Consider the following 11,637-nt stretch of genomic DNA (forward strand, 5'->3'; position numbering starts at 1 on the left):
AAAATTAATATTAAATATTAATATTAATGGTATGTATATGTCATGCTTCTAATAAAAAATAAAAAAAATAATATTGATATAGAATAAAAATGAAAATAATCATTAAATAAAAAAAAACTATAATATAATTCAACACAAAGAATCAAAAATCATGTTTCAATTTTTTTAATATTTTTTAATTAAATATTTATAAAATAAATTTTTAAAAAGAAAAATCATATTCTATAAATATATTAAATTATTTAAAAACATAAATATTTCCACGTCAAAATTGTAATATTTAAAACTATTAATTGAATGTAGTTTTATTACAGATTTTGTTATCATATAAAAAAACATGATTAAATCTATTATTAATGTTAAATATAAATATAATACTAATATTCATATATTATAATATTAATCTTATTAAATTTAACAATTTTAGATTAATAATTTGAATGTTTTTATTTCAAAAAATTTGATCCCTAAACACAAGATAAATCTAAAAGTAAATAAATCTAAACTAGCATTTTCACTAGATGTTGCAAAGGAAACGTTGTAAGACATAAAGTGAGGAAATCCATTATCCATGTAGTGTGTGTATTACGTCAATGACCTAAATATCAACACATCTATTCACTTTTTCTAAATGTTGTAAACAACCAGAATTATAGAAATATTCTTAAATGTGTACCAATATTTATAGGGAAAAATATTTTTGTCTTTTGGATTTTGTAACACTTGTCAAGCATTTTCATGTTATAAAAAAAAGTCTAGAAGTCATAAAACTTACAAGGTGGTGGAAAGTTTAAAATGGTGCAAAGAAAGATCAAGTTCAAGGGATACTCATGAAAACATTTAATGTTAGTAAACTAATGCTAGCATTAGTTTATTTGTGAAAAAATGTTAATCAAAATGTAACTTATAACATAAGATATATGGGTTGAAGAATGGGATATCTATCTTGGGAAGAGGTTAAATAAAGTCTCAGACTTAAACATAAGGTATAATGTGAAATGCAATATGTGATTTTGACAAAACTTTAATTTAAACAATGGTATATCATCATTTTTTGTAACTAATTAATTAAAAAACAAAAATAGAATACTATAGTCTTTACAACCCAAAGGGGAAAGACTTGTAACATTGTAAAGGTACTAACAACATTGTAAAAACAGTTGATTCTTAAAGAGAAAACAAGATACTCCAAAAGAGAAATCACACCAAAAATCAAAATCAAAATTCTCTCCTTAAACTATTGGTCAAAATATAAGACATCATAGAACCATCACATCACCATAAAAAAACAATAAAATACATACAAATTAGAAACCAAGAGTGGTGGTGCTGCAAATTGCTACTTTCCAATGAAGGATTGAAGCTCTATATTATTCATTTTGCGATAGTCTAACTAGACTGTTTTTTTGCCCTGAAAATCATGGAAATTCTGGCAATATTTTGATAAATTCTGGCAGGGATTTTTGTAAATCCAGGTTACAGCTGTCAAACTTTAAGATTTTGGGTACCCCGAGGTTTTTGATGGTGTTGAATCTATTTCCACCATCAGAAACATGATTTAAACACTGCTTCTACAAGATTTGTTGATTTTTTTTGCCCGGATTCCGGCCACTTTTGACTGTCCGGGCAATTCCTCCGCCTCGGTAGACTTGTCCATTTCTTTTTCCTTTGAAATGAGTAAATTATTAAAAGTGAAATAAAATCATATACATAATCGGTAAACATAGAAAATAAAAACAACCAAATATTTTATGTAAAAGCAATAGAATATTAAGCATCATTGATATTAATTAAATTTCAGTTAAATCCACAAACCAGCTCTGAACATCTCACCACGGAATAATGAATGAAAATCAAGAGAACTATCTAACCATTGGTTATATTCTTTATTAAATAAGTGTGGAATCCTTTGTCATGTCATGAGGCACAATCAAGCACCTCAACCTCTTCCCCTTCATCACTAAAAAGAGATTAAAGAGTGCACAGGTAATGGATTAAAATGTTGCAATCATCATTCACATAATAGTGAGCAAGCGTCAAGATTGATTCTATGCTTTGAAATAGAAGGTTGTCAACTTCATGATTAAATGAGACTAAGATCTACAACAATATAAAATTGCTTTCTTAACAAATGGAAAGGAGTGATAATCAATGGAATGTAGAAGATTATTGCTCGCTACCTCATAAAAATTTGCAATGTTCACATGTTCTAAGTATTGTTGCAATTTTTGCTACTGAAATACTATTGTATTTCTATGGATGGTGCAATTACAATCTTTATGAAAATGAGGAAACAACCTACTCTTCCATGTAGCCTTCAATGATGGATATTTAATCTTGATATCGTCTAACAACCCTTTGTAATTCTAGGCCTTTTGGGTAATTAGGCCTATGATGTTTCCCTTGTCTCTTACATGGCTTGAAAGCAGTATGCTCTTTTTTTTCTGGCAGGAGTTGGGAATTATTTCTGCTAAACCATCTTCAATATCTACTTTGGGACTGACTAGAATTTATTCTGGGATTAGGTTGGATTGGGGTTGGAGCTAATGGAAAAATATTTATGGGATATGTTGCATTGGGATCAGGTTGGATCATTGTATAAGTTAATGGAATTGCACCCTTGGGACATGTTGGTCTGGAATTGGGTCACATTGGGGCTACAGTTAATAGAACTACACCCTTGGGACATGTTGATAGTATTCTGATTGAAGTAAATGGAACTAAGATCTACAACAATATAAAATTGCTTGCTTAACAAATGGAAAGGAGTGATAATCAATGGAATGTGCTTAACAAATGGAAAGGAGTGATAATCAATGGAATGTAGAAGATTATTGCTCGCTGCCTCATAAAAATTTGCAATGTTCACATGTTCTAAGTATTGTTGCAACTGTTTTTATGGAATAATGTTGCTTTGGGATCGGGTTGGAGTTAATGGAGCCGCACCCTTGGGACATGTTAATCGGATTGGGTTTGGAGTTAATGGAACTGCATTCCTAGGGCGTGTTGCTCTGGCATTGAGTTGGATTGGGCCTAGAGTTAATGGAACTGCACCTTGGGACATGTTGCTCTGTTGTAGGGGCATTAGGTCGGAGAGGGGCCGGGACATGTTGCTCTATTGCAGGGGCATCAGGTTAGGTTGGGTTCGGGACATGTTGCTCTGTTGTAGTGGCATCAGGTCAGATTGGGGTCGGAGTTGAGGAAACTGCACTGTTGGGACATGTCGCTCCAAGGACTCCTAAGTTGTTTCCTGAGCAATTACTATTGCAAGGAGTCTCTGATCGTAATGACTGTGACACAGGTGGCGGCCCAACAACCTGTCCTAGATGCATTTGCAGAGCTAGATGTCTGACATTCTGCAATGGACGAGCCACTGATTGCATTGGTAAGGGGATGTTACTCCTTATGTTTCTGGGAAGGGTTGGGGACTTATTTCTCATGAACTCGTTGCTGGAATTTATTCTGTGATTGGGTCAGATTGGGGCGAGAGGTGATGGGAATAGGAGTTAAGGGGTTGCACCCCCACGGAATGCTGCTAGGACACTTGGTGGGATTGAAACCTGAGATAAGGGAGCTGCACCCCCAGGAAAAGTTGCTCTGACATTGGGTGGGGTTGAAACAGGAGTTAAGGGAGCTGCACCCCCAGGAAAAGTTGCTCCGACATTGGGTGGGGTTGAAACAGGTATTAAGGGAGTTGCATGCCCAGGAAATGTTGCTCCGACATTGGGTGGCGTTGAAGCAGGATTTAAGGGAGCTGCATTCCCATGAAATGTTGCTCTGACATTGGGTGGAATTGAAACAGGAATTAAGGGAGCTGCACCCCCAGGGAATGTTGCTCCGATATTGGGTCGGATTAAACCAGGAGTTAAGGGAGTTGCACCCCTCCGGACTCCTAAATTTCTTCCTCTTGATGGCTGCCCAACAGTCTGTCCTGGATGCATTTGCAAAGGTGGTTGTCTCACATTCTGCAATGGATGAACGACTGATTGCATTGGCAAGGAAGTGTTAAAAGGTTGTAGTTGGTGCTATGGATTCCGAGGAAAGCATCCCACACTAGGTTGTCTTAGATGAGGTTGCATATTTGGGATCACAGTCGACAAAATTGGATTGTTACTGGGTGACAATGACTGAGATATGGTATCAAGTGATGGAATAGGTGATGTTCCCAGATTTTCCAAGATATCCAAAGGAATACCATATGAAAGCGGCCATTCAGGTACGAAATTGAGCAACTGATATCCATAAACAGTCCTTAATTGATGAGGAATCATAAGGGGTCATGTCACAGGCACATTTGTTAAGGAGATAGAAGAGATGGAGCCAACACATGAATCTACAAGTCTAGGCATTTGCAGAATTTGTTGCATGGTAGACTGTAAAGTAGACTGAACACCAATACCTAGAGAAGCGATATTTCTATCAAGGTTGGGCAGAGGAATTTGCATAGAAGACAATTTATCACTAGAAATGGAAACATCCTGCACTATTGGTTGATCCTCAGGGCTCTTCCGCTTTCGATCATTTGTTCCTGTATTACATCATAATTGCAATACAAAGGATCTTAGTCCACATTAATAAACTGAACAACTTTTCTACAGCCAACACATGAATCTACAGGCCTAGGCACTTGGAGAATTCATTGCAAGGGAGACTACAAAGTAGACTGAATACTAGTACTAGAGAAGAGATATTCCCATCAAGGTTAGGTAGAGGAATTTGCATAGAAGACAATTTACCACCAGAAGTAGAAACATCCTACTTTGTTGGTGGACCCTTAGGGCTCTTCTGCTTTCGATCATTTGTTCCTGTATTACATCATAATTGCAATAAAAAGGATCTTAGTCCACATTAATAAACTGAACAAATTTTTTGCAGCCAACACATGAATCTACAGGTCTAGGCATTTGCAGAATTTGTTGCATGGGACGCTGTAAAGTATACTGAATACTAGTACCTGGAGAAAAGATATTCCCATCAAGGTTAGGTAGAGGAATTTGCATAGAAGACCATTTACCACCAGAAGAGGAAACATCCTGCTCTGCTGGTTAATCCTCGTGGCTCTTCCTCTTTGGGTCACTTGTTCCTAAATTACATCAAAATTGCAACAAAATAGAACTTAATCCACATTAATAAACTAAACTTTTCTGGATTCAACACATGAATCTACACGTCTATGCACTTGCAAAATTTGTTGCACGGAAGACTTTAAAGTATATTGAGCACTAGTACCTCGAGAAGTGATATTTCCATCAAGGTTGGGTAGATGAATTTGTAAAGAAGACAATTTACCACCAAAAGTGGAAACATCCTACCCTGTTGGTTGATCCTGAGGGCTTATCCTCTTTCGGTCATTTATTCCTGTGTTACATCAAATTTACAATAAAAAAGAACTTGGTCGACCTTACTAAACTGAAACTTTCTGAAACCAACACATGAATCTACATGTCTAGGAACTTGCAGAATGGGAGACTGTAAAGCAGACTGAACACCAGTACATGGAGAAGGGATATTTCCATCAAAATTGGGCACATGAATCCGTATAGAAGAGAATTTACCACCCGAAGTGGAAACATCTTGCTCTGTTGGTTGATCCTCGAGACTGTTCCTCTTTCGGTCATTTGTTCTTGAATTACACCAAAATTGCAACAAAAGGACTTAGGCCACATTAATAAACTAAACTTTTTTGGAGCCAACATGTGAATCTACCCATCTAGGCACTTGCAAGAAATGTTGCATGGGAGACTGTAATGTAAACTGAACACTGAGTACCTGGAGAAGCGATATTTCCATCAAGTTTAGATAGATGAATTTGCTCAGAAGACAATTTACCAGCACAAATGGAAACATCCCACTCTGTTCGTTGATCCCCAGGATTCTTCCTCTTTAGGTTATTTATTCCTCTATAATAACAAAATTGCAATAAAAAGGAACTTAGCCCACATTACTAAAATGAACTTTTCCCCTGGGATAAATGGATTAAACAACTTAAATTCAGGAAACGGGTTTTGGTTTAATTATAAATATGATCCATGATTTAGATTCACCTAAAATAGGTTGGACATTTCATAGATGAAAATTCGCAGGCATCTTCAACAACACCCAACACGAATCTGAAGAAAAATTTTGACAACGGAAATGGATTTCTCAATGGCTTTTCTTCCTCTGGGGTGGATTCGCCCTTGACTCCTGCAGATTCAATCACGAAAACCATTTGGACGCAGCAGTCATCGTTAGACGATTCATCTCTGACCTTATGTGATCCGGATCTCATTTCTACATTCAGGAAAGCCATGGATGAAATTTCCCCCAGAGATTCGATGGAGCCCATTAAGGTTAGGTAGAGGAATTTGCATAGAAGACCATTTACCACCAGAAGTGGAAACATCCTACTCTATTGGTTGCTCCACGTGGCTCTTCCTCTTTGGGTCACTTGTTCCTGAATTACATCAAAATTGCAACAAAATAGAACTTAATCCGCATTAATAAACTAAAAATTTTTGGATTCAACACATGAATCTACATGTCTATACACTTGCAGAATTTGTTTCACGGGAGATTGTAAAGTATACTGAGCACTAGTACCTTGAGAAGCGATATTTCCATCAAGGTTGGGCAGATGAATTTGTAATGAAGACAATTTACCACCAGAAGTGGAGCATAGAAGACCATTTACCACTAGAAGTGGAAGCATCCTACTCTGTTGGTTTCTCCTCATGGCTCTTCCTCTTTGGGTCACTTGTCCCTGAATTACATCAAAATTGCAACAAAATAGAACTTAATCTGCATTAATAAATTGAAATTTTCTGGATTCAACACATGAATCTACACGTCTATGCACTTGCAAAATTTGTTGCACGGAAGACTGTAAAGTATATTGAGCACTAGTACCTCGAGAAGCGATATTTACATCAAGGTTGGGCAGATGAATTTGTAAAGAAGACAATTTACCACCAGAAGTGGAAACATCCTACCCTGTTGGTTGATCCTAAGGGCTTATCCTCTTTCGGACATTTATTCCTGTGTTACAACAAATTTACAATAAAAAGGAACTTAGGCCACCTTACTAAACTGAAACTTTCTGAAACAAACACATGAATATACATGTCTAGGCACTTGCAGAAATTGTTGCGTGGGAGACTGTAAAGCAGACTGAACACCAGTACCTGGAGAAGCGATATTTCCATCAAAATTGGGCACATGAATCCATATAGAAGATAATTTACCACCAGAAGTGGAAAGATCTTTCTCTATTGGTTGATCCTCGGGGATGTTCCTCTTTTGGTCATTTGTTCCTGAATTACATCAAAATTGCAACAAAAGAACCTAGTCCACTTTAATAAACTGAGCTTTTCTGGAGCCAACACGTGAATCTACCCGTCTAGGCAATTACTAAATTGAAAATTTTCCCCGAGATAAATGGATTAAACGACTTGAATTCAGGAAATGGGTTTTGGTTTAATTATAAAGATGATCCCTGATTTAGATTCACCTAAAATAGGTTGGACATTTCACAGATGAAAATTCATAGGTGTCTTCAACAATACCCAACACGAATCTGAAGAAATTTTTTGACAATGGTAATGAATTTCTCAATGGCTTTTCTCCCTCTGGGGTGGATTCGCCCTCGACTCCTACAAATTCAATCACAAAAACCATTTGGATGCAGTAGTCATCGTCAGAAGATTCATCTCTGACCTTATGTGATCTGGATCTCGTTTCTACATTCAGGAAAGCCATGGATGAAATTTCCCCCAGAGATTCGATGAAGCCCATCAAGGTTAGGCAGAGGAATTTGCATAGAAGACCATTTACCGCCAGAAGTGGAAACATCCTGCTCTGCTAGTTGCTCCTCGTGGCTCTTCCTCTTTGGGTCACTTGTTCCTGAATTACATCAAAATTGCAACAAAATAGAACTTAATCCGCATTAATAAACTAAACTTTTATGGATTCAACGTATGAATCTACATGTCTATGCACTTGTAGAATTTGTTGCATGGAAGACTGTAAAATATACTGAGCACTAGTACCTCGAGAAGCGATATTTCCATCAAGGTTGGACATATGAATTTGTAAAGAAGACAATTTACCACCAGAAGTGGAGCATAGAAGACCATTTACCACCAGAAGTGGAAACATCCTACTCTGCTAGTTGCTCCTCGTGGCTCTTCCTCTTTGGGTCACTTGTTCCTGAATTACATCAAAATTGCAACAAAATAGAACTTAATCCGCATTAATAAACTGAACTTTTCTGGATTCAACACATGAATCTACATGTCTATGCACTTGCAAAATTTGTTGCATGGAAGACTGTAAAGTATACTGAGCACTAGTACCTCGAGAAGCAATATTTCCATCAAGGTTGGGTAGATGAATTTGTAAAGAAGACAATTTACTACCAGAAGTGGAAACATCCTGCCCTGTTGGTTGATCCTGAGGGCTTATCCTCTTTCGGTCATTTATTCCTATGTTACATCAAATTTACAATAAAAAAGAACTTAGTCCACCTTACTAAACTGAAGCTTTCTGAAACAAACACATGAATCTACATGTCTAGGCACTTGCAGAAATTGTTGCATGGGAGACTGTAAAGCAGACTGAACACCAGTACCTGGAGAAGTGATATTTCCATCAAAATTGGGCACATGAATCTGTATAGAAGAGAATTTACCACCAGAAGTGGAAACATCTTGCTTTGTTGTTTGATCCTCGGGGCTGTTCCTCTTTCTGTCATTTGTTCCTAAATTACATCAAAAATACAACAAAAGAACTTAGTGCACATTAATAAATTGAACTTTTTTGGAGCCAACACGTGAATCTACCCGTCTAGGCACTTGCAAGAAATGTTGCATGGGAGACTATAATGTAAACTGAACACTGAGTACCTAGAGAAGCGATATTTCCATCAAGTTTAGATAGATGAATTTGCTCAGAAGACAATTTACAAGCACAAATGGAAACATCCTGCTCTGTTCTTTGATCCCCGGGGTTCTTCCTCTTTAGGTTATTTATTCCTGTATAATAACAAAATTGCAATAAAAAGGAACTTAGCCCACATTACTAAACTGAAATTTTCCCCTGGGATAAATGGATTAAACAGCTTAAATTTAGGAAACGGGTTTTGGTTTAATTATAAAGATGATCCATGATTTAGATTCACCTAAAATAGGTTGGACATTTTGCAGACGAAAATTTGCAGGTGTCTTCAACAACACCCAACACGAATCTGAAGAAAAATTTCGACAAGGGCAATGGATTTCTCAATGACTTTTCTTCCTCTGGGGCGGATTCGCCCTTGACTCCTGCAGATTCAATCACGAAAACCATTTGGACACAGCAGTCGTCGTCAGACGATTCATCTCTGACCTTATTTGATCTGGATCTCATTTCTACATTCAGGAAAGCCATGGATGAAATTCCCCCCAGAGATTCGATGGAGCTCGTTTCAGAGGTCTGTCAGGGTAGCATGGGAAGCAAGAGAGGAGAAGACGAAAAGGGTACCACAGGCAAATATTTCAGGCTCCAATCTAGCAGCATTCAGGCGAGGGTGAATACTTTGCAGCAGATAATAGACAAGAGATCAGATGGTGCTGGAAACATGGAGTAGGAACCCGAGTCAGTAAACCACAACTATTTTGAAACTGTTTCAAATATCATGAATAGTTCCAACCACTCAACTACCTTCCCTTGATCGAAATATTAATAACCCTTTAATCGTCTAACACATAATCTAATGGCACACAAGGATGACAAGTAGATTTTAGGGAAGTTGATTTCAGAGGGAAATGCCTTACGGCGTAACTAATATATATTTAATTTCTCCAAATAAATAGTTGCTTATCCTATATTTACCTTATGGAACTAAGTCTAAAAAAATCTTATAGTCACATATGTTAGGTAAATAGGGAATGATTCACAAGAACACCGAAATGTTTATGACTGGAGAACTAACATGTTATTAGTTCCAACATGACTATCTTCTATGGTCACCATAAATAACATTGTTTCCTCACTTTATATTTTGGGTAATCATGAATAATATTCTAAATCTTTAATTTTGCATTGTTTACATTTCATTATATTATATAACACTAGAGCTTTTGTTTTCATTATAATTTTATTTAATATTTTTTTATTAAAACTAATCTTTAAATATGGAAGTATATAAAAATTTTAAATTTAAAAATGAGTCTCAATTATATTTTAAAATTATTTTTGTTTGGCTAAAAGCTTGTCTTCCTTAGATGTAAGAAACCAAGTTACCGACCCAAGGCTTAGAAGCATATGGAAAGAGTGAAAGCATGCCCCTTATGGGCCCACCAATGAGTTATTCTAAGTGGTGTGGTTTTTCTTGAATAATGGTGATGAGTCGGCTTGCATTTGCAGATAGTAGCCAGTGATGGTTGTCCTCACTTAGAGGCATCTGGAAAGAGTGAAAGTATGCCCCTTATGGGCCCACCAACGAGTTATTCTAAGTGGTCTGGTTTTCCTTGAATAATGGTGATGAGTCCGCTTGCATTTGCAGATAACATCCAATGATAGTTGTCCTCACTGTTGGTTTGACAACTAAATTATGATAAATTTTCCAACTATGGAAAAAAATTAAATTTAAAATAAAAATAAAAATTTATATATACATTTTAGCTACCAATCTATCAAATAAATTTAATTATTTCAAAAATACTTACTAATTTAAACTTTATAAATAATATATATTTAATTTTATATATAAGTAATTAATACAATAATAATTATTAATATCTCTCAAAGCATAACATATAAGAAGTTTTTTATTGTTTGAATATACTAATTATAACTCTTATCTCGATTAAATCATTAATAATTTTGTGAATGAGATGGGATTCATGTTTCAATTTAGGGGTTGGTTTATGTTTATTATTCAATAAATGTTGTTTTATATTGAAACGACCATTATTTATAAGTTATGTATGAGTTTAATGGTTAAAATATGTGTTTCATATGGTTGAGGGAGTCTTTTATTTCATAGATAAAGGATTTTATATATCAATATATAATTTTATATTATTATTATTTGAATAATTTAAATTAAAAAATAAAATTTTATTAATTGTTTGATGAATATCTTACTACATTGAAATAGTTATTATTGTGATTTTTACGTGGAATTTGAAATTTGGGTGTAAGTAAGATAAAACTAAACATTAGAGAGCTACAAGAGAATTAAGGGTTCAATAACTACTATGTAGAAACGTTTATCAACATAGGAGCATTCTCTTCCAATGATAACTCTTTTAGGGGAACAAATCCCCTTCTTTCCTTGATGTCTTATCCAAAAGAACATTTCGTTGATTTGGTAGCAGCGAATGGAGTCTCAACTGAGTCTTTGTTGCTGACAGATTAAGAAGTGAATTTGTTAGACAATAAAGGATAATAATCAAAAGTAGTGACTCCTATACTGATCATGAATGCATGGAAACTTGAGCAATGTGTCCCTCAAGTAGGGAAAGTGCTGAAGTATGAAATTAAAACTAAGTTAATGAACAACTATGTGTATTATATGAAAGAGCATGTTGTTATAAGTCATTTTCTAGGAATTTAGCCCTCTAAAAAGCACTTTATTAGTTTGATTAACACCCATTGGAAGATGGAAGGATCCAT

Source organism: Pinus tabuliformis, chromosome X (genome assembly GCF_031772625.1).
Source record: "Pinus tabuliformis cultivar Carrire ecotype Pingquan chromosome X, CPIR1, whole genome shotgun sequence".
NCBI lineage: Eukaryota > Viridiplantae > Streptophyta > Pinopsida > Pinales > Pinaceae > Pinus > Pinus tabuliformis.